General features: G+C 45.3%; 1 long non-coding RNA gene across 1 annotated transcript in view; it reads left to right on the forward strand.

Moving 5' to 3' along the window:
* The first annotated feature begins 1,730 nt into the window (after positions 1-1,730).
* The window catches only part of LOC131384414 (uncharacterized), a 66,480-nt gene continuing 41,897 nt past the window's right edge, over positions 1,731-26,313 (forward strand). Inside the window, exons 1-2 of the long non-coding RNA XR_009215241.1 lie at positions 1,731-1,831; positions 2,391-2,458. This is a non-coding gene — a long non-coding RNA (uncharacterized LOC131384414). The remainder of the gene's footprint in view (positions 1,832-2,390; positions 2,459-26,313) is intronic.

Here is a 26,313-nt window from a genome sequence, read left to right on the forward strand (position 1 = left end):
GCCAGCACGTGAAGAGCTGGGCAAGGGTGATCCAGGCCCAGGGAATGGGGTGTGCAAAGGCCCTGAGGTGGCAGAGGGCTGAGAATATTCAAAGAATTGAAAGGAGGCAAGCAGGATGTGGTGGCTTATGCCTGTAATCCCAGCACTTTGGGAGGCTAAGGGGGGAGGACTGCTTGAGCTCAGGAGTTCGAGACCAGCCTGGGCAACATGGCGAAACCCCATCTCTACATACAAAAATACAAAAACTAGACAGACATGGTGGTGCTCATCTGGTAGTCCCAGCTACTTAGGAGGCTGAAGTGGGAGGAATCATTGAGCTCAAGAGGTTGAGGCTGCAGTGAGCTGTGATCATGCCATTGCACTCCAGCCTGGGTGCCAGAGCGAGAACCTGCCTTGGGGGAAAAAAAATAACAAAGGAGGCAATATGAAACCAGTGTTGTGGGAAAGGGAGTTAAAATGTGGGAGTAGCATATAGGACCTTCTGGAGAAAAGTTAAGTGTTTTGAATTTTATCCTAAAGGCAATAATATGCCGTGGTAAGGATGATAGAAAGAGACATTGGCTTCGTCTGGTTTCCCCTGGAAGAAGACCAAGTCAAAGTAGTCTGTTTGGGAGGTGGTGTAAGGAAGCATCAATAGAAGGTGGGAAATTGAGGCGGGAGAGGGAAGAAATCCAACAAAGGATGAGTTATAAATCAAGTTATCACTGTGGATAACTGAAGCTTAATCCCTCTGAAGAGCTCTGGGAACCACTTTAGAATGCACCCCTCAAGTTATCCCACTTGAGTTTGAGAAAACTGGGATATTTATTTATTTTTTTTTATTTTTTATTTTTTTGAGACAGTTTCACTCTGCCCACCCAGGCTGGAGTGCAGTGGCACAATCTTAGCTCACTGCAACCTCTGCCTACCAGGTTCAAGTGATTCTTGTGCCTCAACCTCCTGAGTAGCTGGGGTTACAGGCGCATGCAACTATGCCCAGCTAAATTTTGTATTTTTAGTAGAAATGGGGTTTTTCCATGTTGGCCAGGCTGGTCTTGAATTCCTGACCTCAAGTGATCTGCCCACCTTAGCCTCCCACAGTGCTGGGATTACAGGCATGAGCCACTGCACCCGGCTGATATTTATTTATTAATTAATTTATTTATTTTGTTTATTTTAGAGACAGGGTCTGGCTCTGTTGCCCAGGCTACAGTGCAATGGCTCGATCATAGCTAACCTCAGCCTGGAACTCCTGGGCTCAAGCGATTCTTCCATCTCAGCCTCCCCAATAGCTAGGACCCCAGATGGGCACCACGCCTTGCTATTTTTTTGTTTTTTTTTTTTTTTTGCAGAGACAAAGTCTTGCTATGTTTCCCAGGCAAATTTCAAACTCCTGGCCTGAAGTGGTCCTCCCACCTCAGCCTCCCAAAGCATTGGGATTACAGGTGTGAGCCACTGCAACTGGCCCAGAACTGGAGTATTTATACACCCAATCCTGTAAGCCATTGCTTGAGGTCTGGGAGACAAGGAAATGTCTTGTGAGGCACAAGCAGGTATTTCTAGCCTGCTGCAAGGGGTAGACAAAACAGCTTCTTTGCCAGAGAAAATCTTCTGGCAAAGAAATATGGGTTCTGGTGTTGGAAGTCAGGCTAGTGAGTACTGAAGTGGTAAAGGTAAAGATATATGGCAGATAGTGTCTGCTGCAAACAGAATCCAGTTTAGAAGTTAATACTTCTCTTTCATTCTTTCAGTGAATAAACCAGTAGACCAATTCAGAGTCCATTTCAGTGGTGCAGGTGAGAGGTATTAGAGACCTGGACAAGGTGGTGGCAGATGAAGATGGAGAGAAGAGGTGGGCCTCAGATTTATCTTGGACATGGTATCAATACCTTGGTGATGGTTTGAACAGGGGGAATGAGGTAAAAGGGAATTTCAAGAGTGATTTCTGGCTTAGATATTTGGGTGGGCCATGGTGCCATTTGCTGAAATCAGATAACTGGGAGAAGGATGAGTTTGGGTCATGTATTATAAATGACATCAGTTGGCACAGTTGTGTGACTTTCTCTAGCAATGCTGAGCTGGCATAGAGGAGGTGGGTCTCAGATTTCATTCATAAGCAAAGGTTTGCTGTGTGTGTGCAACAGGGGAGAGAGGGCAAGGGAGTTGAAGACGTTTGCACGGGAGTGGTTAGCATAATGCTGGACTAAAGACTCTAAATTCGTAGACAGGAAAATGAAAGCAGGAATGAGCAGTTGGTCGGAGACAAGATGGTGGGATGTAAGCTGGAGGAATAGGAGTGTGTGGTCTTATTCACCTTGGTAGACATAGCTCCTGGCACATAGTAAAAGCTCAATGAATATTTGTAATGAAGCTGAAGTATATATATTTTTTTTTTTTTTTTTTTTTTTTAGAGATAAGACCTCGCTATGTTGCCCAGGCTGACTTCCTGCCTCATGCACCACCTCACCAAGCTTAACAGGTAATTACTGACCTGAGGGTGGGTCATAGATTGAATCACACATTTCTCCAGTTCTCTAGTTCTTGGATTCAGCAGTCTTTTTGAGTGAGTCCATTTCTCTCTTCAATTTCTTCCCCTTAAGGTCAGCACACAAGAAATTCTCTGCTTCCAGTCTCCAGTGGGGTATAAATCAGAGTTTCTGATGCCCACTCCTGAAGTTACTCTGTGCTTGTGGGAAGGTGGATCTACTATGGACTGATCTCTGGATATTTCATTCATTAATTTAGCCATCCTTTCATTCATTTATCTGTTCATTCAATAAGTCCTCACTAAGAACCTACTACGTGCCTACCCCCAGGCTTTTGAGGTTTGGCGATAACAAAATGAATGGATGAGTAGGTGGCCAAAAAAGTTTTGGTTATTAGGGAGCTACAAATAGCACCTGAGTTTCTGAACGTGAACTTTTTGGCTCTCCACCCTTCATACACAGTTATATTGAGACTAAAGGAGGGAAAAATGCTTTTATTCTTTTGCCTGCTGTGGTGTTTTACAATTTTATAAAAATGTACAATGCTCTGAAGAAGCTCAGGCAGAAAGAAATCTTTCTATGGTATCTAAAAATGTACAGATCCATCTCTCTATGAGCCATGGTGGGGTCAGCAGTTGCGCCCCCATAAAGAGTGGGATGCAGAGTTTCACCCCTTTAACGTTTTTAAAGCCACTGAGGTGTTATTTTTTATAATGGTTTTACCTATTTAAGGGTAATGCTCATCAACTCTTCTTCAGAATTTGTGCAATCTTCCACGGGAGACACGTCGTTGAATTTCTAGAATCAGCCATGTATGTTGTTTTCCTAAACTGTCTGCCACCCCCAGGCAATCTGTGAAGAAGAAATCTCTCCTCAAACTAAAGGAAACCAGGCTTTCAGGTGCTTTACTGTTGCAGGCTGGAGGGCGCAAGTCTCAGAGGGGTTCACTGAGTACCCGGCACGGTGGGGTGCATAATAGATGCTCAGCAGATTCTTGTTTGACTTATGGATTGACAAAAATTTCACGAGAGCTGCAATGTGTCCCCAGCGCCTAGTATAGGGCCTCCTACTTTGTAGGTGCTCCATGAAGATGTTTATAGAATGAATGCACGAGTGAAGATTACAGGGGAAGACTGAGCTTTGGAAATCCTGCAGTGTGCTCTAGAGTTGACTCATTTGATTCCTTGGAGGAGAAAGCAAACTTTTTTTCCTCCCTCTACTCTCATTCAAGACTGCACACTTCCATGATGAGATGTGTGTGTGGGGGTGGGGTGAGGAGATCTCCACATACCAAGCAACACTCCAGCACAGCCCTGCCGGGCATCCGTGACTTCAGTTCAATTAGCCACAGATGAAGGGCTCAGTCCCACAAGACTGCTTCCCACCTCACATGCCAATCCCAAATGGTCATCTATACTTCTGGTTTTTTTTTGTTTGTTTTTGTTTTTGGGACAGGGTCTCATTCTGTAGCTCAGACTGGAGTACAGTGGTGCAATCATGGCTTGCTGTAGCCTTGAATTCGTGGGCTCAAGCGATCCTCCCACATCAGCCTCCCAAGTAGCTGGGACTGCAGGCATATGCCACCACACCCAGCTAATTTTTGTAGTTTTAGTAGAGGTGGGGTTTTGCCATGTTGCCAGGCTGGTCTTGAACTCTTGGGCTCAAGTGATCCTCCCGCCTTGGCCTCCCAAAGGGCTGAGATTACAGGCATGAGCCACAAGGCCCGGCCATCACCTATACTTCTGAACTGCTGACTGTAAATCATGGTTCTCCTTACCCCTCCTTGGATTTGATTAATTTGCTAGGATGGCTTAAAAAACTGAGGAAAACTCATTTATCACTTTATTATAAAGGATATTACAGGCTGAGCGAGGTGGTTCATGCCTGTAATCCCAGCACTTTGGGAGGCCAAGGCGGGCAGATCACCTGAGGTCAGGAGTTCAAGACCTGCCTGTCCAACATGGTGAAACCCCATCTTTACTAAAAATACAAACAAAAAATTAGCCAGGCGTGGTGGTGGGTGCCTGTAATCCCAGCCACTTGGGAAGCTGAGGCAGGAGAATTGCTTGAACCCAGGAGGCGGAGGTTGCAGCGGCCAGCCAAGACTGCGCCACTGCGCTCCAGCCTGAATGGAAGAGTCGCATAGGGATGTGAGAAGGAGCATGGAGCTTCCATGCCCTCGGGCACCACCCTCCAACCACCTCCACAAGCTCCACAATCCTAAAGCTTTCAAATCTTATTGTACAACAGGTTTTATAGAACTTTACCTCCAGCTTCTTCTCCTTTCTTTCCCAGAGATCTGTGGATGGAGCTGCAAGTTCCAGCCCTTTGATCACTTGGTCTTTCTGGTGACAGCCCCTATCCTGAGGCTCTCCAGGGGCCCTACCCTGAGTCACCTCATTAGCATAAACTCAGGTGTGGTCCAAAGGGGCTTATTATGAATAGCAAAATACACTCCTGTAATTCAGGAAATTATTCCAAGGGTTTCAGGAGCACCAAATATATTTGATAATATACCAGAATTCCCCTCTGGTTCTGAACAGCAATATGAAATGATTTTAGATTATTTTTGCTTGTGTTCTGCATTCTTTTGGGAAGAAAGGGAAGAGGTTAGGAGGCAGTCCTCCTTAGCCAGTACACCAACCTGATCTGCTCCTTCTGAAACGGGAAAAGTTCCCTTGTCCCCTTCGCAGAGCATGCCATGGGGGTGTGACTCGCTTCTTCAGTGCCCCACTGCTCAAACCTCTAGGGGGAGCAGGCAGATGAGCAGGTTGTGGGGCTCTGACCCCACGGCAGCATCTAGGGGTGAATGTTTACAGCTCCTGAAGCCCCAGTGGGGCATGTGTTACAGTGTGCTCTTTTAGTTTTGCTATCTGTATGTGGTTGTGTTAATCAGCTCAATTAGACCCTCTGCCTTATTGCAAGGACAGAGGGCTTTTCGTCTTGGGGTTCTTGCCTTAGTGTATCGGAAAAATCAGATCACATGTGGGCACAGTTAAGTGTTTTGAATTTTATCCTACATACAAAAATACATGGAGAATGAGTGCAGGGTTTTATTGAATGGTGGAAGTAGCTCTCAGCAGATGGATGGGGAGCCAGAAGGGGGACAGAGTGGGAAAGTGGTTTTCCCTGGAGTCTGCTGCTCAGTAGCCAGACAACTCCAACTACCCCGGCCAAATTCCTCTGGCTTCCTTGTTGTTCCACCGGTGGATGGACTGCCAGGGTCTGCTGGTGCCTGCCAGTGTGTTCTGCCCGTGTCCTCCTCTTGGCGTCCAGCTGCTTGTGTCTCTACCCACTAGGGTCTCGGGGGTTTTTATAGGCACAGAATGGGGGCATGGCGGGCCAGGGTCATCTTGGAAAATGCAACATTTGGGTGTGAAAACAGGAGTGCCTGTCCTCACCTAGGTCCGTGGGCACAGGCCCGAGGGTGGCTCCCTTGCCAGGGACCTCATCCTTCTCCTCCCAGCACTTCCCTGCCTCCGCTCCCGTACCACTTCTTCATTCTCTTCATTCTCTACCTTGTGGAACGTGCCGCTTCAACCATCACTGAAGTAAAAACCTCCGGTTTAGTTGTTACTCCTTTCCCTCGTGCAAGAGTGCCATGACCCAAACTACAGAGGGACAACTGTAAGGAGAGTGGGTACCAGAAATTTAGGAGCACGGTTTGTGGGAAGAGGAAGAAGATCAGGGAAAAAGAAGAGCATCACTTTATTTTTTTTCTTTCTTTTTTTTTTTGAGCCAGAGTCTCACTCTATCACCTAGGCTGGAGAGCAGTGGTACGATCTCTGCTCACTGCAACCTCTACCTCCCGGGTTCAAATGATTCTGGCACATCAGCCTCCCGAGTAGCTGGGATTACAGGCGTGCACCATGATGCCAGGCTAATTTTTGTATTTTTATTAGAGACAGAGTTTTACCATGTTTGGCTATGCTGGTCTTGAACTCCTGACCTGAAGTGATCTGCCCACCTTAGCCTCCCAAAGTGTTGGGATTATGGGCATGAGCTACCACACCTGGCCATTTTTTTCTTTATTATTTGTATATTACAGAGATGGAATCTTGCCATATTGCCTAAGCTGGTCTTGAACTCCTGGATGCAAGCCACCCTCCCACCTCAGCCTCCCAAAGTGCTGGGATTCCAGGCATGAGCCACCGTGCCCAGTAAAGAGCATTATTTCCTGAGCCTTTCAGACAACCTCTGCTGTTACATGCGGCCTGCTTTGTCTCGACTCATGTTGGGGGAGGGCTTGCTTACCACTCATGATGTTGCTTCCATGTAGCAGGGCCTTCTATTACAGTAATATTCTGGACTTTCCGTATCCTTTGACTCACTCCTCCCAGGAGAAGATGGGTGACTTAATAGAATGATGAGTTTCATAGAGGGAAGTGAGTTGTGTGGCTCAATTCCTCCCTCTCATGGGCCTGGCTAGCCAGCAGAGAGCCCCTATCCTGCTCTGCTCCAGCACCACTTACCTTTGCTTTTGCTGGGGGCCTGCAGGCCTCCAGAGCTGCCTGTGACTGGGTGGGTGAGTATGTCTGATTCTGGGATTTAGTATTAGAAAGCTCACTCTCGCTGCACACCTACGGCCTATCTCCCCACCCAGCCTTTATGAGTAATACTGGTGGTGTTTCATCTCCATCTGCCTGACTCTTGTGACTGTCTCAACTGGTTCCAAGCTTGGGTGGGAAAGGGACTTCTTCAAATCTCAACAGCTAAAGTCTAGTGCTTGAGTAGGAGTTGGGGCTGATCTAGCTGAACAGGCCAGGAAGAAACAGACTGCATTTCCTTGGCTCAGCCGTTACACAGTTTGCACTGGACAAATCCCATTTTCTTCATGTGCCTGCCTTGAGGACTGCCAAGCACTCCCTGACGGTTCCTGCTCCGTTCCCTCCATGGGAGGTTAGCCTTTGCTGCTGCTGTTTTGCTGCAGCAGCTGCAGACATTTCTGCCAGCATCTTCTGCTTGACTAACACCATAGATGGGGAAGGAGACTTCAGGAACAAAGAGCTAGAAGAGCGGGCAGAGGCTGGGCATGGTGGCTCACACCTATAATCCCAGCACTTTGGGAGGCCAAGGCAGGGGGATTGTTTGAGACCTGAAGTTCAAGACCAGCCTGGGCAACATAGTGTGACCCCTGTCTCTACAAAAAGTACAAAAATTAGCTTGGTGGGTTGGTGCACACTTATAGTCCCAGCTACTCAGGAAGCTGAATGAGGCAGGAGGATTCCTTGAGCCCAGGAGGTCGAGGCTGCTGTGAGCTATGATCATGCCACTGCACTCCAGCCTGGGCAATACAGCAAGACTCTGTCTCAAAAAAAAAAAAATTCAATGTCAAAAGAGACAAAGATGGGACTGTTTTCACATTTCTACTGTCCTTAAGGTTAGTTCTTTGAATCAAATCCCTCTTCCAAGTTGGGATCTAATTTCCTTGGAAAGAGAGTATATGGAAAGCAAGAAGTTAAGGACCAGGGTCCTTTTTCTGACCACATTGCTGGCTGTGTGGCCTGGAGCACCACCCTCCTTCCTCTGCCTGAGATTCACTGCATATTAAGTACAGGTTGGGGGTGTGCTACATCGGTTCCTCCTAGTTTTGTAGAAGTACACTCTCATTAGAGTGCACAATCTGTATTGAGTATGCACTGTGTGCTTGGCAGTCTATTGGGTGCTATGAAGGACACAGGAGTGAGCCCTTCACAACTGCCTGGCATCTCTGGTAAGGTATGTCAGCTGCAAGCTTTGGAGAAGCTGCTCCCTAAGAATGGGACAGATAAAGTACTATGGAATTTTGATAAACTAGAACTGATCTCTAAAACTTTCTATTTAAGTCATCAAGCATTTACCAGACAAATTTCTTCAGGGGAGGGCCCCATACGACTCCTGTTTTGTTCTCACCTTGCCTATCCCAGGGAAGGTAGTGGATACGTATTGACTGTGTTGGCACCCATTATTTACAAAACACTGTGCTTAAATTGTGGTTAGGCAGGGACATGTATAGAGAAGGTTTTGTGCTCACCACAACCCTGTGATAGAAAGATCTGACTTAAGATTCTTAAATTGTGTTTCTTAAGTATTTACCTTGGTCTTCTTTTCTTCTCTTCTCTTCTCTAATGACTTTTCTTTTCTTTTTTCTTTTCTTTCTTTCTCTTTCTTTCCTTTCTCTTTTCTTTTCTTTTCTTTCTTTTCTTTCTCTCTCTCTTTCTCTTTCCTTCCTTCCTTCCTTCCTTCCTTCTTTCCTTTCTTTCTTTTTTTTTTTTCCTTCCTTCCTTCCTTCCTTCCTTCCTTCCTTCCTTCCTTCCTTCCTTCCTTCCTTCCTTCCTTCCTTCCTTCCTTCCCTCCTTCCTCTTTTTCTGGTTTCTCCTCGTGTGAGCTTTTTCTGTCCCTCCGAAACCAGTCAGATGGCTGTGTCTAATGGGCCTGTCATTCACTTGCTAGAAACACAGCACTTTGTAAAACTTGTTTTGTATTAGATTCCCTTAAATGTCTACATGTCGCACATGAGCAGGAGGGCAGTGACATCCACAGAAGGCCTTAAGGCTGGAAAGGATGGTCATCAAGTGTGAAGTGCCAAGTGAACAGCAGGGAGCTCTGCCCCAACTCTTGCTATGCATGGATGGGGACTCCTGAGGGGAAGGCAAAATGGCTCTTGGTCTCTGGTGCAGGCATTAGGGTCTGAGCAGCACTTATTCCTACTATTGTTATTAATAATTTTTTTGAGACAGAGTTTTCCTCTTTTTGCCCAGGCTGGAGTGCAATGGTGCGATCTTAGCTCACTGCAACCTCCACCTCCTGGGTTCAAGCCATTCTCCTGCCTCAGCGTCCTGAGTAGCTGCGATTACAGGTGCATGCCACCATGTCCAGCTATTTTTTTTTTTTTTAATTTTAGCAGAGATGGGGTTTCACCCTGTTGGCCAGGGTGGTCTTGAACTCCTGACCTCAAGTGATCCACCCACCTCGGCCTCTCAAAGTGCTGGGATTACAGGTGTGAGCCACTGTGCCTGGCCTGTTTGTTTTTTGCCTTGTTTTGAGAACAGGGTCTTATTCTGTTATTCTTAGGCTGTGTGCATTGGCACCATCATAGCTCACTGCAGCATCGAACTCCTGGGCTCAAGTGATCCTCATGCCCCAGCTGCTGGAACCACAGGCGCACACCACACACCCAGCTTGTTATTGATGTTTCTGATAATCTAGGAAGCTAAAATTTGCATCACCCTTAAGAATTTACAGACAGGACTGTAAGATGTGAGAAGGTATTAATATGGTCATTTACAGAGGCTCTGAGAGTCTAGGCCTTTTGGCCTGGCCTGTTGACTCCAATCTCAGTGTTATTCCACAGCCCCAGAGTGTCAAGATAGCAAGAAGCTTCTCCTCCCTTCCCTCCATCCTTGTAAGTCATCTGCCTTGGATTTTCCAGACTATTCCACAGCTTCTTGGAGATAAGCTCATGAGAGTTGCCTTGAAACACACGCACGGTGATTTTTGTGCTAGATACTTACTTTTTGGTATTTCCTGCTGGAGCTCGGCTTGGGTGGAGTTCCCTTTAGAAGCGCCAGAGTTTTCCTGTTTGTGCAGTTGATTTTCAAAACCTTAAATAAACTCTGTTATGTGTTCAGAATAATAATAACAACTATTCATTAAGCACCTACTACGAGCCTGGCACTGTTCTAGCAGCTGGGGATACAACAGTGACCTCAGCCGACCCTGCTTTCAGAGAGCTCTCAGTCTGGTCTGGGACACAGATTAGTAAATAGGCATTTGCCTTCCACGTGGTAAATGCCATGAAGGACAAAGTCCAGGGTGTTGGGGACGGGAGGTGGGGTGCAAATAGCAGGCAGCCAACCCAATCTCAGAAGTGACAGGGCTTGAAGTGGGGAGAGGGGAGTGTGGTGTGCCAGGAGAGACTTCCCAGAGCCAGAGACAGCTAAACTGCATGCTAGATATAAGAAACTATTTCTTGTAGAATCTGTTCTCAATTATCTGCAAGTAGATTATTCCGGCAACTTGCAAGAAAACTTTTTTCAGGTCTCTTTACAGTGGCTTGAGCATCTCAACTTCCTCTATTTATGCTGCATGTTAATGCAGAGGCATCCAATCTAATGTAGGTGGAGGCACCAAACTGGAGAGCCTCCTTGCAGGAAGGTTTGGGATTAGGTGAATCACTGCATTTCCTGCTTGGAAAAAGGAGATGGAAGAAGTGAAATTAGGCAAGATAAGCAAAGGGCTTCCTGGATACAAGTAATTCAGGTCTTTTTAGGAAACTTTATTATTTCATTCGAAGTGTCTTTTTGGGATGTCAAGCAGGCACATCTCTGTTCAAATTCCATAAAGCAACAAAACACATTCCAGGGCCACCAGATGTAAATGATTTGTACATTATTCTCTGTCTAGATTTTCCTTGCCATTGTTCCCCTCCACTAGTACACATGATAAAGACCAACTTCTTGCCAAAAGAAAAAACAGGGGGTGGTGATGGGGAACAACACAAAGGCTTCTGTGTGTCTGGTCTGTGCTGTTTCTTATGGTTAGTCTTGGATCTACTTTTGACCTCTTGGTCAGGCAATAAAATGCCTATTTGTTTAATTTTAAAATCAACTTTATTGAGGTATAACTTACATACGATAAGTGCACCCATTTCAAGCGTGTAGTTCTATGAATGTTGAACCAAGTATACACCACTGTAAACAACTCCATAACCAAGACAGACATTTTCCTTCCTTCCTTCCTTCCTTCCTTCCTTCCTTCCTTCCTTCCTTCCTTCTTTCCTTCCTTCCTTCCTTCCTTTCTTTTTCTCTTTCTTTCTCTTTCTTTCTTCCTTCCTTCCTTTCCTTCTTTCTTTCCTTCTTTCCTTCCTTTCTTTTTCTTTCTCTCTCTCTTCCTTTTCTTTCTTTCTCTCTCTCTTCCTTCCTTCCTCTCTCTTTTCCTTCCTTCCTTCCTTCCCTCCCTCCCTCCATTTCTTTCTTTCTTTCTTTTTTCTTTCTTTCTTTTTCTTTCTTCCTTCCTTCTTTCTTCCTTTCTTTCCTTCTTTCTTTCCTTCTTTCCTTCTTTCTTTCCTTCTTTCTTTCCTTCTTTCTTTCCTTCTTTCTTTCCTCCTTTCTTTCCCTTCCTTCCCTCCTTTCTTTTCCTTCCTTCCTTCCTTCCTTTCTTTTTCTTTCTTTCTTTCTTTTTCTTTTCTTTCTCTTTCTCTTTCTTTCTCTCTCTCTCTTCCTTTTCTTTCTTTCTTTCTCTCTCTGTCTTCCTTCCCTCCCTCCCTCCCTCCCTCCTTTCTTTCTTTCTTCCTTCCTTTCTTTTCTTTCTTTCTTTCTTTCTCACTCTCTCTCTTTCTTTTTCTTTCTTTCTTTCATACAGTCTCGTTCTATATCCCAGGCTGTAGTGCAATGGTGCCATGTCGGCTCACTGCAACCTCCGCTTCCTGGGTTCAAGCGATTCTCCTGCCTCAGCCTCTTGAGTAGCTGGGATTATAGGCACAGACCACCATGCCTGGCAATTTTTGTATTTTTAGTACAGAGGGGATTTCACCGTGTTGGTTAGGCTGGTCTCGAGCTCCTGACCTCGTGATCCACCTGCCTCGGCCTCCCAAAGTGTTGGGATTACAGGCGTGAGCCACTGCGCCCAGCCAATGCTGACATTTTCAACTTCCAAAAGTTCTTTGGTACCTTTTGCAGTTGCCCCCACCCCAGCCCTGGGCACCATAGATTAATTTCCCCTGTTCTAGAATTTCCAATAAATGGAATCATACCATGAGTATTCTTTTGTGTCCAGCTCTTTTGTTTTTGAGATTCATCCTTCTTCTTGTAGGTATCAGAGTTCATTCCTTTTTATTTAAAATGCAGATTTTTGAAGTAGCAAACCAATTGCTCAGCAAGATGAGCAGACCTAGGAAGTCCCTCTGGTCTAAAAATTCTATCAACTTGCACAGGAAATGAAGGCCTGAGAATTACATCAGGTTAGTACAGATCACATTGAAGAAGCAGCCGAGCACATGAATTTCTGAGCTCCAGGAGCCCAGGAGGACAGGGAGAGATGAAGCCCCGGTGAATGATAGAATATATTACAGAGGATGACAGGGCTATTTGTTCAGTTCTGTTATGAGCTCAGCAAAATGTGACAATCCTGAGAAATATAAATATATATTGCTATATTTATATGTGTGTTTGTCTCGGGAGGCCTGGCGGGGAGTGGTGGGTGGAAGAGTGGGTTTCCTGGAGGATTTGAGTAGGCAGAGATAACTGGGCAGAGCAGAGTCTGTGTCAGGCTGCATCGATACATATTCAATAAAATAAACATTACAATGAGAGCTAATACTGCTTGAGCACTTATTATGAGTCAGGCACTGTGCTCTGTTCCTTACGTGCATTGTTTCATTGCATCTGTACCTCCCTATGTGCCCTGTGTAACCAGCGCCTCAGTGCCCTGCCCACACCCCCTTGTGTGCTCTTGCATAGTCCTGTACACCCTCATTACTTTGTGCTGTGGACACAGCAGCCAGCACCGTGGCTCTGTGTTGGAGGATGGTCCTTGAGCTACTAGAACTGCTTTGCTTCTCAGTCTAGAGGGCAGAAGTGCCTGGGACTTCACCTGTGACTACCAGGCACTGTGGGACAAACATTCTCAGCTCCCCATGTGACCTCTCCTGTCTCCGGCACACCTCTGTGTGGACTTTATTTGATTGTCAACATTGCTTGGACGCCTCTCTTCCCTTCCTAGTCCCACTCTCTACCTCCTCTACCAGTTTCCCTTAAGGACACTTTTTGTTTTTTTTCTCTGTTACCCAGACTAGAGTGCGGTGGTGCCATCTTGGCTCACTGCAACCTCTGCTTCCCAGGTTCAAGTGGGAACGCTTCTTTTTTTTTGTTGGTTTTTGTTTTTGAGATGGAATCTCGCTCTGTCGCCCAGGCTGGAGTGCAATGGCACGATCTCAGCTCACAGCAACCTCTGCCTCCCAGGTTCAAGCCATTCTCCTACCTCAGCCTCCTGAGTAGCTGGGATTACGGGCACACAACTCCACACCCAACTAATTGTTGTATTTTTAGTAGAGATGGGGTTTCACCGTGTTGGCCAGGCTGGTCTCAAACTCCTGACCTCATGATCTGCCTGCCTTGGCCTCCCAGAGTGCTGGGATTACATGTGTGAGTCACCACACCCGGCCCTAGGGCACACTTTTTTATAAATCATCTCATCATGAGTCCTTATCTCGGGGCCTACTTCTAGGGGTTCCACGCTTGGGCAAGGTACTGTTAGTACAGTCATTTTGCAAATGAGGAAACTAAGGCTGTTCCACACACACGGATCTCCATAACTCCTGCTCAGCCTCCAGATGAGCTTTCTCAGGCACCTTTCCCCAACCCAGTTGTCTAGGTAATGTTCCTTGCTTATGTTCTACTTTTTTCTCTTTTTCTATTATCATTATTTTTGAGACAGGGTCTTACTCTGTCACCCAGGCTGGAGGGCAGTAGCATAATTATAACTTAGCTATAATGCAGCTTTTTTTTTGTTTGTTTTTTGTTTTTTTTTTGAGATGGAGTCTGGCTCTGTTGCCCAGGCTGGAATGCAGTGGCATGATCTCGGCTCACTGCAACCTCCACTTTCTGGGTTCAAGCGATTCCCCTGCCTCAGCCTCCCAAGTAGCTGGGATTACAAGTGCCTGCCATCATACCTGGCACATTTTTGTATTTTTAGTAGAGATGGGGTTTCACCATGTTGGCCGGGCTGGTCTCAAACTCCTGATCTCAGGTGATCTGCCCACCTTGGCCTCCCAAAGTGCTGGAATTACAGGTGTGAGCCAGTGCCTGGCCTATCATGCAGCTTTGAACTCCTGCTCTCAATCCTCCTGCCTCAGCCTTTTAAGTAGCTGGGACTATAGGCATGTGTCATCATGCTTGGCTAATTAAAAAAAAAATTTTTTTTTTTGTAGAGACAGAGTCTCCCTTTGTTGACCAGGCTGATCTTAAATTCCTGGACTCAAGTGACCCTCTCTCCTTGCCCTCCTGAATTGCTGGGATTACAGGCATGAGCCAGGAAACCCAGCTACCCCACTTATGTTCTCAGATTCTTTCTTGCTTCCCTTTATCTTGGTGCTAGATTTACAATGATCTGGGTGATTATCCCATCAATGACCATCTCCCCTACTAGACTGCTGGGTCTGGGAGGCCAGGATCCATGTCTTTTGCTCTTAGCTGTATCTCTAGCACCCTTGCATAGTTTCTAGAACATAGTAATTGCTTAGTAAATACTGACTGACTGAACGAATGATCTGAAGTTTCTCCAGTTTCCTCACAGGTGTTCACTGGCCTCCTGGATGAATACTTTTCAGCCTCTGCTGAGAAATGGGCTGGAAATGCATAATATAAAACCCCTGAGAGAGACACAAGGTCTCCCCCCTACTGCCAGTCTTCTGGGGGTGTTTAGAGAAATGCAATGTCCAGAGCAATGTGACAGTATTTTACTCCAGAGAACCAAAATTTAGCAACTAGAAGCTGATTCTAGAGGGTGGGCCTTGAAAGTTGTGTAGAATTTGAATGGATGATTAAGAGGAAATATGAAAAATATTTTTATGAAATACTATGTCATTTAAATACACACACATTCTGAATTAAATATACATTCTTGGATCCCTGTTCTTCTCAACAAAAGTATACTGAGTCCTCAGTTCTCATTAGGAAGCTGATAAATATCTATTTCCTTCTATTCCTGCCACAGTAACTCCCCAGCTATATAAAATTTACAAACTGCTTTGGAGGCATTTGTGGAAAAAAGTGCCAGAGCTCTGTATGAGATTATTGAAATAAATGCTGATTGAGAGATTTCCCAGGTGGATACTTAAAACAGACGTGGGCACATATGTACACTCACACCCCACACACAGGATACTTTAGGCTATGATCAATGGAGATAAATTTTCCCACCTGACAGTTGACTGTAAATCAGTGTGTTTTAATAGTCACCAGATTTCTGCTCCTGCTTGCTGCTGTCTCAGGCAATCATTCACCTGCTGGGACACAGGACCTCAAGGATCTTGGCTTTTTGTCATCACTGCACGTGGAGACATGGTGCTTAGCAGCAAGGTAAATATTGTCATACTGTGTACGTGAGAGGCAAGAATAAGTAAGTCAGGACATCCTTAGAAAAGTTTATCTCTGGATCCCCACTTTCCTTACCAATAGACTAATAGGAAATCATGAATTTCCCAGGTTTTTACCAAATCAAAAGATTTTTGTGACACTATATAAGCTGGAAAGTAGTTGAGGGTCAGTAAATACTGAATGAATAATTTCAAAGGTGAACATGCACTTCTGATTATTGGGTTAGATTCTTGAACTTGCCCCTCCTGACTATTATCCTGTCCATCAAGGTTTGCTTGGAGTTGCTTGAACAAGCCAGGCTGTTCCACACCCCAGTACCTTTGCATGTGATGCTCTTGGTGCCTGGATTGGAATGCTTTCCATTAATCCAAGTGGACTGAGGACATCTGATCTTTCGACACCTGGCACCAGGATTGTCTTTTATCTCCTTTATGAAGCTTTTATTGACTGACTCTCCCACACCCAGAATGAGCCACTCTATCCTGTCCAAATTTGATTGCACATATCTATTTAATAAGACATGACTGGGCCCTTTGGGAAGTCCCTGCTCACACCCTGTACCCACGTGGAAGCCACAATCAATGCTTCACTGCAACCGACTTGCCCCCTTGCGACCTCTCAAGCCACCCCGAAAGCATTTCAGCAATGTGGATTTGACTGAAATGCTCACAAGGGAGAAAAGTGGAGGGCTTACATTGAACACCATATGGCCAAACTTTATACAAATCCCCATTAAAAATCTTCCTTCATTCCCAAAGCCTTTTCTCCCACTGCCAGCTACCTTATCTCCCCTATCCTTTCCAATCATCTTCTCTCCACTCTCCTCCAGCTGCACTGACTCCAGCCTCCTCCCACCCCTGGATTCTTCACCACTACTTCAATCCCATTTAGCAATTTAGTGCACTCAGCCCTTTCTCCTTCATTATCTGGCATCCTTGAAGCTTTAGGTTGTATTCATCAGATCTCTTTGAGATCAATCCCTCTTAAAAGACAAGGGTATTGTAAATAGGCAACACACATGTATTCTCCTTCTGCTAGAGACTGGAGCAACTTGAGGGCAAGAATCAAGCCTCATATACCTTTGCGTCTCTAGTGCAAAATATTTAAAATGTTTGTCAAATGAAGAAATAAATAAAAGGATGTAGCCACCTATTAGAATCCTTAAAGTTCTACTCTAATCATGGTTTTCTCCTGTTTAAAATTTTTCTACACCTTCTCAATTAATGCCTTGGCCTCAACTGCCATTTCTCCTTGACTCCAGCACTCTGCTCAGCAATGACAGGCCCTTTTTCCCTTAAGCCCACACTGCATATTCTTTCCTTCAGGTGTTCATTTGGGTTGTCCTTTCATGCCTGGAGTAATCTATGTCATTTATCAGGGTGATTGGTGGTGGGTTACCATCACTCTATTGAAATTCAAGGTGGATGCAACATGTTTGGTCTTGTAGGTCCAGCCGAATCCTTCCCACTCTTCAAGACTCAACATAGGCCTTCACCCCTCAGGATACTTCATTGAGGTCTCTAGTCCAGACATGAGTCTCTGTCGAGTCCTTGGGATATAAACCTTGAAAGCACCCACTCTACGGGCACTTAATTACTTGGCTTGCTCTGTTGTGGAATGTGGGGGATGAAGCTTTGAGGCCATTCCTCTTCTCAGACTGTGGTCATTATTAGGGCTATGCACCAAATTTTTCAAGGTTTTCTCCACTTCCAGACTTGTGGTAGGTTTGTATATAACTTGGCATTGTGTGTGGCCAATTTGCTTTGGCCAATGTAATGTGAGCAGAATTGGCATGAGTCCCTTTGGAAAAGAAGCTTACAGGGGAAGAAGTGTTAAGAGCTGGTGAGTGATCAACCACACTTTCCTTCTCCTGGCATGGTGATTAGCAATGTTTGAGATATGTGGCAGATTGCCCATTAGCCTGGGTCCTCAGGTGAGGACCCAGCTGATTCACAATGGGCATCTGGTGAGGGCAGTAAACATAACCTTTGTTGTGTTAGGCCATTCAGATACAGAGGTTATTTGTTACTGCAGCACAACCTATCCTATCCAGAGAGACTATAATTTCCTTGAGGGCAGGAGACATGCTTAGTTCACCTTTCTATCCCCTATAGAACATAGTAGAAGGTCTTGTGGATGTTCAATAACTATTGTTGATTGATTATGTATACTGAGATAGGGTAAACCATATGAGACTGGAGAGTGGGACTTGGTCTCAGAACTTCAACTTGAGATCTCAGTCTCTGAAAAATCAAGATAAATATACAAGATGATTCTAATTGTATTCTAATAAGATTCTCTGGAGCACAATTCTGAAAAACATTTTCTTTTGAAAAAACTTTTTTAAAAAAGAAAGGAGATTCTTGCATACAGGGAGGTAGAATAGTGTAATCAAAGGAATTTGGGCTTTCAACCTGGATAGACTAGGGTTCAAATGCCAGCTCTGCCATGTCCATGGCTGCATGATCTTGGACAAGTTATTTAAGCTCTTTGAGTCTTGGTTTCTTCATCTATAACAGGGATGATATCACCACTTACCCTACAGGATTACTGTGGGGATGAAGTGAGAGAATGTATGTAAAGTACCTGATACATTATGTGTGATCAACAAATGTCACTCTCTTAGGTCTTTGCTCCCACCAGGTGTGTGTGGGTTGGTGCAAACTCTTGCTTAATTATTTGAGAACTCCCCTTCATTTACTCCTTCTGAGATCTTGGTTACATGCCCAGTCCCTGGATTTATTTACCTTGGTCCAGGTCAGATCCTTAAGGTTTTGCATTTACTGCCCCAGGCACGCTGTGGCCTGAGAAATTCCATCTACAACTGGCTGGAGTTGGCACCAGCCCTTGGCAAATAACTTCAACTCGGAGAAAAGTGTTTTTGAGACAGGCTCTTTGCTGCCGAAATTTTAAATAGGGCCTTCTGTGAGGGAGCTCTGGTCAGGGAAGTGAAGGGAGGTGATCTCCCCAGGGAATAAAAAATTTAAGGCCAGGCAGGCATGGTGGCTCAGGCCTGTAATCCCAGCACTTTGGGAGGCCAAGGCAGAAAGAGCCCAGGAACTCCTCAAGACCAGGAGTTTGCTTGAGCCCAGGAGTTCGAGGCTAGCCTGGGTAACGTGGCAAAACCCCCGTCTCTACAAAAAACTAAAAAATTAGCTGAGCATAGTGGTGTGCATCTGTGGTTCCAGCTACTTGGGAGGCTGAGGTGGGAGGATTGCTTGAGCCCAGGAGTTCGAGGCTGCAGCAAGTCATGATCACTCCACTGCACTCCAGCCTGAGTGACAGAGTGAGACCCTGTCTGGAAAAAAAAGAATTTAAGATATCCCAGTGACTAGTTCCAAGAAAACCCCACCTGGGCCTGAGCACTGGCTCTAATGGCAGGCAATTGATTACTCTTTGAACTCTGGGATCTCTCAGTGATGGTGGCAGGGGAGTCTGCGAAATTATCCTCAATGACTGACTCCTTGGGCCACAGGCTGGGGCATGGTGTGGTGGTCCAAGGGCTTGTGTTCTACTGGACTTCTGGCCTTGTGAACTTGTGTTTAGGGGTGGAAGTATTGTCCCTGACTAAGTCCTTGAGGCCAGCTCCCTCCTCCTCTCCCATGTAGCCGCAGCTGTGATGTGGCATGGCCAACCTCCCCAAAGGTGCTTGTGTAACTTGTTTTTCAAAGTCTTGGCAGGAGCTCTGGTCCTCAAGTGAGAAAGGGTGTTTACATTCTGAAAGAACAGTTCTGAGAAGTGTCTCACATCAGAGCTGTCCCTGACCAATCCTTGCTCCCCAGTATCTCTGGAAGCTTCTTTTCCTATGGGATGGCTGGTCACAATCATAGAGATGATCTTGGACCTAGAGGAAACAAGCTTGAACATGACAGAAGGTAAGCAGTGAGGAAGTGTTGGTCTGCCACCCAGGGTTTGCTGCCCTGTGTAAACTGCCCTCCCTGGAAAGGCGAGGAAGCCTCTCCAGGACAAGACTGTTGTTGCCCCGGTGCCTCCTGCCGTGCCTGGAATAGAGCACAGGGCTACAAACAGGCACTCCATAGACATTCACTAAGTAAATAAATTGTGAAAATACATGGGCAAGAAAACATTTCAGAGGTCACATTGGTGCAAGTTCTTAATTGACACCAGGTTAACAGCTTTCTCTGAATAGTACTTATGTTAATAATAACAATGGTTACTATTTATTAAATACCTAGTGTCTGCCAAGCAAAGGCAGATATTATTTCCTTAAATCCCACAATAGTTCTACTAATAGGTAGATTCTCCCCAGTTAATAGCTGACAGCGCAGAGACTCATGGGCACAAATCTGAGAAACTTGCCTGAAGTTCACACAACAAATCAGGATTCAAAGCCACTGCCATGGAGGCCTTGATTATCCTCTTTCTGTTTCTCTGTGAGGCCCCTCTGTGCCCTGCACACCTCCTGCTGGTCTCTGCTCCTGCCACAGCAGCGGGGAAACAGGAACCTTTAAAGGAGGCTGAGGTGCATTTCCACCCCTCCTGGGGCGGGCAGTTGTGCATTCTTGCCATTTTTTTCCTCTTGCAAATAGGCTTGAAGTCAACATAGAAAGGGCAATGGAAAAGCAGCCCCATTCCAGATGTCTGCTTTGTCATACTTTAAAACACCCACCCATGTTCAGGCCTGTCCATCCTTCATTCTGGCAGCCCTCCCCTCCCGCCCCGTCACCTGTCTCCATACACAGCTTTCCCTTTTCCTATCCTTCCTCTTCTGATGGGTGTGAGGGCCAGATTTCACTTCACTAGAACAACCTTGCTACTAGTATTATTCTAGGGACAGGCCCTGGCACAAAATAAACACTCGATAAGTATGTGTTGAATTGCACGTTAAATTCTAGACAAAGAAGGAAAAAACTTTGGATCCAGAAGAAAATAGAAAAGCTGGGAGTGGGGGTTAGGGTAACAATGAACTTGATCCTCTATCCCCTCTTTCCTCCCTCACTGCCTCACTCCCTAAGCCCAGGCAGCAATGTACTTAGCATTACTGCTGTCATCTGATTACAGTAACATCCAAACAGATTGAAAAGCCCCAATCAATGCCAGAGCTGAAGTGCGCACGCAGGGGGTTGTTCCCTTGGAAATGTTGCAGCTGTAATTACTCTCCAAAGAGAAAAATCTAAACAACTTTCTTGACCCTCTGGGGAGAGGAAGTAACAATTGAACTACAAGGGGCAGAAAGTCATTTCTGACGTACCGTGTGCGTGTGTGTGTGTGTGTGTGTGTATGTGTGTGTCCCCACCTTCGCAGTGTACTGTCCAGAGATCGCCTTTGACAGCCCTGCATTCAAATGCTGAGCTGTGGGTCGGCGGCGTGGTGCCTGCTGCCGCCGCGGCAGCTGAGATCATGCTGTTGATCTTGTTTTACAGAGAGCAGCCCAGCCTGTTGTGCCAGTACAGAATGTTCTCTTCTGTGAACTGAGTTTGAACTTTTCCAACCCACTTTGTTTGAGGAACCACACAGACAAAGAGGGAAAAGACAGGGAAGATAACCCCCAAATCGTTGAAATCGTGGTGATCTCTCGGGTTTTGGCCTAGACCATTTGCTTTTTCGCTACTCAAAATTGACCATCCCAAGCATTACACTTCCTGGAAGAACAAAGCGCCTGTGATGTCTTTTTTCTAAGGCAGGACTTGGCATCAACTTTGGAAATTAACGAGTCTGTCACTGTCTCTCTTCAGTTTCTTTTTTTCCTCTTAGGCGTTCAGGGAGTAACAGTAATAAAAGTTATTTTCCTATAAAGGAAAGATAAGGCCCCTTGTGCTGGTGACTTCTCTCTCAGTTGTTCAAGCTATTACAATATTCCAAATAGTGTTCCCAGTTTGCTGCTATAACTGGAAATAATTGATTGTAAGGATTTTGGGTCACTGGCCTCCATATAAATGACCAATGAGAAAAGCTGTTAATGCTTGGTAAAGTAAGGTGGTTGGAAATATCTTTTCAAAAACCGTCCTCGTATAGCAAGACCCCATCTCAAACAACAACAAACAAAACCTACAACTTTCAAGTTAGATGAGGTCCACAGGAAAAACAACCACAAAACCAAAGCCATCTTCACCTAGTCATAGGGTTGAGTCTCCAGTTGTTTAGGGGGTTGCTTGGAGGATCTGAGCGGGAGACCTTTATAGCATAGACAGAATGGTGCAATGCAGTGATTTTCCAATGTACTATTACTAGTTTTTAATGATAGTGGATTCCTTTCTTTGGAGTAAAGTTCACCAAACACTCACTGGTGAAGCAGGAAGAGCACAACTTTGAAGTGTGAGCTGTGGATCTGAAGTGTGAGGTGTGGGTGTGAGTCTCCTTCTACTTAGGGGTGCTCCTGTGATACAGGGAAAGTCACATCTTCCGAGCTCGATTGGTGAAAGGAGCATAAGGCTTGTCTTGTGTGTGCTTGCAGAGTCATCTGTAAGTGTCCAGTGTTACGCTCTTGCACCAATGAGAGATTCTTCTCATACATTCTCAGTTCTACCACCTGCTTCATAGCTTGGGGCTGCTGTCTTAATGGTTTTTGCTGACTGCTGGTAATAAGGAGATCTCTAGAAGAGGGTCTTTACTTCTGAGATGGGGCTAGTTCCTAGAGATTCCTGTGACTTTTTTCTTTTTTTTTTTTGAGACGGAGTCTCACTCTGTCGCCCAGACTGGAGTTCAGTGGCGCGATCTTGGCTCACTGCAAGCTTCGTCTCCCAGGTTCGCACCATTCTCCTGCCTCAGCCTCCCGAGTAGCTGGGACTACAGGCGCCCACTGCCACGCCCAGCTGATTTTTTGTATTTTTAGTAGAGACAGGGTTTCACTGTGTTAGCCAGGATGGTCTCGATCTCCTGACCTCATGATCCACCTGCCTCAGCCTCCCCCTGTGACTTTTGTTGTTGAAAAGTCACGTGTCAACATGCCATCAGAATATTAAATGGTTCATTCATTCTATAAATGCCCCCCTGAATACTTGCTATGTTTAAGTTGGTGACTGGAATCTAGGGGTTGAGAGATGAGTAAGATATGTTGACTGCCTTCAAAGACTTTATTGTCCAGTGGGAGAGGCAGAAATACACACTCACACACGATACATAACATACATATAGTGTTTAAAATGCAAATGACATCTGGGCATGGTGGCTCACATCTGTAATCCCAGCACTTTAGGAGGCTGAGATGGGAGAATCACTTGAGCCCAGGAGTTCCAGACCAGCCTGGGGCAACATAGTGAGACCTCCATCTCTACAAAAAATAAAAAATATATAATACAAAGGAGGTTGATGCATGCTCAGTAGAGGTACACATAATAAACTCTGATGGCAGAGGAACAGGATGAGGATTCTGATAGGAAGTTGAGGCAAGAGTAAGCTAACAGTAAAGAAAGGAATTATAGTCTTTGTGGTTAATAGAATTGCATGGTATATTTAGGTAATGATAAGTAGTTCTTGTGGCTGAATGGTTGGTAGAGTTATGTGGGAAGAAGCAAAAAAAAAAAAAAAATAGATTGAGCCTAGATCAGGGATACCCACTTCCCCCTGTTGTGCCCCTTGCTAACCTTTCTTCCTGAATTTGAATGAAGCCTCAGAATTCTTCTCAACATAGTTCTCAATGAATCAGTTGGGATTGGCACTTGGGATGGAATCATTTGCCATTCCTGACTTGGGACTTAAATCCCATGCTTACATATTGTTATGTTGGTTATTCTTGGGAGTTATTGCATGTTATTAAGACCAGAATGATATGAGAGAATGACACGATTCCGTCTGTGTTTTAGTGAGGTAGCTGATGGCCACAGGAAGGATCCATGGGAAAGGTGAGAGGCTGGAAACAGGGAGACCACTAAGAAGATATACAAATCATCTGAAATAGTATGAGTGGGAGGGAAAAGTAGACTGGACAGATGAGGCACTGGGACAGATAAATGACTCAACTCAGCAATGACACAGTGAGAAAGAAGACTTGACCATAACTGAATTTTCTCACCTGGGTGACTGGATATGGTTTGGAAATCCAAACCATATATGCCCAAATCTCAGGTCGAAATGTAATCCCCAATGTTGGAGGTGGGTCCTGGTGGGAGGCAATTGGATCATGGGGGCGGATTTCTCAGGAATGGTTTAGTACCATCCTCTTGGTACGGTCTTCACAATAGTGAGTGAGTCCTCACGAGATCTGGTCATTTAAAAGTGTGTGGCACCTCTCCCCTCTCTCTGGCACCTGCTCTGGCCATGTGATGTGCCTGCTTCCTCTTTGCCTTCCACCATGATTGTGTAAGTTTCCTGAGGCTTTCCCAGAAGCCGAGCAGATGCCAGCATCATGTTTCCTGTACAGTCTGAAGAACTGTGAGCCGGTTAAACCTTTTATCTTTATAAATTGCCCAGTCTCAGGTATTTCTTTATCGCAGTGCAAGAACAGCCTAATACGGTGACTGCTAGGAGAGAGGAGTCAAGAGAAGGAACACAGGACCAGGGTCTTTTACTTCTCTTTTTATAAAGGGAAAATAATGAGTTGGGTTTCAGACAGGTTGAATTTGAGGGGTCTATGGGACATCCATGGACAGAATTCTAGCCATCATTTGGAAATACATATCTGGAGTTAAAAGCCAAAGAGGTAGTTCAGGATTCAGTCACACAGAGGAACCAATGGAAGCCTTGGGAGTAAATGCTATCACCTAGGATGAGAGCCACGCAGGGCATTTATAGGCCTGAAAAACGAGAGCCAGGTTAGACCTTGAGGGGTGCCTAATGAACACCAGAGGAAGAGAATCTGAAATCAACAATTCCTAACAATGTGGGGTGTCATTAGTTAAATCCAGACCTGTACTTCTGTGTCTGATTCTTCTTTAACATAGAGCAATGACTCACCTCAATGTGGCCTGTTGGTGTTTGAGAATGAACAACACAGGTAGCTTTCGCCTGCACATCCTTTATGGGAGTGTTTCTCAAGATCTCCTGATAGTTGACCATAACCCACAGTGAGAAATATACTTCATATTGGGATCAACAACATACATGTCTATATAATTATTTAAAGAAAAGGGCTTCATGAAACAATATCTACCTGTATCTTCTGAAATTAATGCAGATATGTTCTGTTTTATTTTATTTAAAAAATGCTAGTTGGGTCCCACTAAGTTGGTATCACAACCACTAATGTGTTTCAAACCCATAGTTTGAAAGACACTGGGTTGAGGGACTGTGGTTTCTGGAAGTCCACTCTCCCTCTAGTGGTCGATATTTTTCAGGACAGACTCAGCTCAGCCTGAGGATCAGTGGAGAGGACCTCACCGCATCTCCAAAGGCCTCCCTTACGTGTTGGGATTTTTAGCTTTGGGAGGAAGTTTAGGTGAGTCCTACCAACAGGTTTACTTGTGATGTTCCCAGATGCAAATAATAATAATAGACTTTTACTGAGTCAGGCCCATTATATACATTATTAACACAATTAGTTTTAATACTAAGCCTCTGAGGGAAGTTCAATTATACTTTCTTTTTGCAGATGAGAAATAGCAAGGCTAAGAGAGAGAACTTGCCCACAGTCACACAGCCAGTAAATGGTGATGCTGACATTTGAACTCAATCAGTTGGTTTGCAGAATCCAGTGTTTATGCTATTCAGAAAACGTTCTGAAGAGTTGGACAGTGAGCTGTATCTTCTTTGGTTCACCTGTGCTTCTGTGCCGTGCCTTGCTAAGGGAATTCTGCGTCATTTAGCAAGTCGTAGTCTTTGCACTGTATGATTTAGACCCTCTCTATGTGCAGCTTCCTCAAGTTTGAAGTTTCTTGGATAATCAAGTATCTGACATGCTATCATGTCAGGTGCCAGGATAGACAGGAGAGAGAAAGAGTAATGGGCAGGCAGGGGCTGCTGAAAGGGCCTCTGAAGCTGGGCTGGAAAAGGCAGTCTGAAGGGATGGAGTTTAGACCCTCATTATCTCCACCCGGCAGCAGCTTCCCCACTGACACCCTGCCTCCACGCTCACCCCTAAGAGTTCAGCCCCCTCCATGTCTCCACCAGGCTTATCTGTGCAAAGCAGCACTGTCATCATCACTCTCCTACTTCATGCTTCCTGCTGACACTGCAGCCTCATCTTGTCCCAAACTGAACTCTTTTCTCTTCCTTCAGTGCCAACTCTCCCTTTCTGCCCCCTCCCAGCATCTACAGGATACAGTTCTGGGTCCTCAGATGGCCATCCCAGACTCATGGTGGGCCCTCCTACCTTCCCCCACTCCTCTCCCATTATTTGCCCACATGAAGCCCAGCCTGGCAAGTTTTCTCTCTGTCCCTGGATTCATGGTACTTGTCTGATCTCAGTGCTGTGCCCACGTTGTGACTTTTCATGAAACTCATTCCCCTCCCCATTTCTCCCCATCCTTCAAGACCCAGTTCAGGCCTTGCCTCTTCCCTGTGGCATCCCCTCATCTCTTCCTTTATTTTTGCATCTTTGCTTTTATAGTTTACATTGATCATGTCACCAAATACTGTGGAACATTTAAATAGTTGATGTTTTATGTTCTCAACTAGATTCATTCATTGATTCATTTTAAAACTATTTATTCAATTGCCTGTTAAGTTTTGGGCACAGGAAATTTAAGGAGAGTGAGGGTAAGAATAGGTGTCATAACTCCAGGATCCACAAAGTGGGCCAGCACTGTCAAGGCAGTGGAGAGCTGTTGTTTTTCACCCTTTATTTCCATTTTCCTGGGAAAACACCCTGATTTTCTTTTGGTTACTCTCTTCTAAGTCTTAGTCCTTGTGGTATGAGCAGGGCTGACCTCTCCTTC

The sequence above is a fragment of the Hylobates moloch genome, unplaced genomic scaffold (genome assembly GCF_009828535.3).
Source record: "Hylobates moloch isolate HMO894 unplaced genomic scaffold, HMol_V3 SCAFFOLD_10, whole genome shotgun sequence".
Taxonomy (NCBI): Eukaryota; Metazoa; Chordata; class Mammalia; order Primates; family Hylobatidae; genus Hylobates; species Hylobates moloch.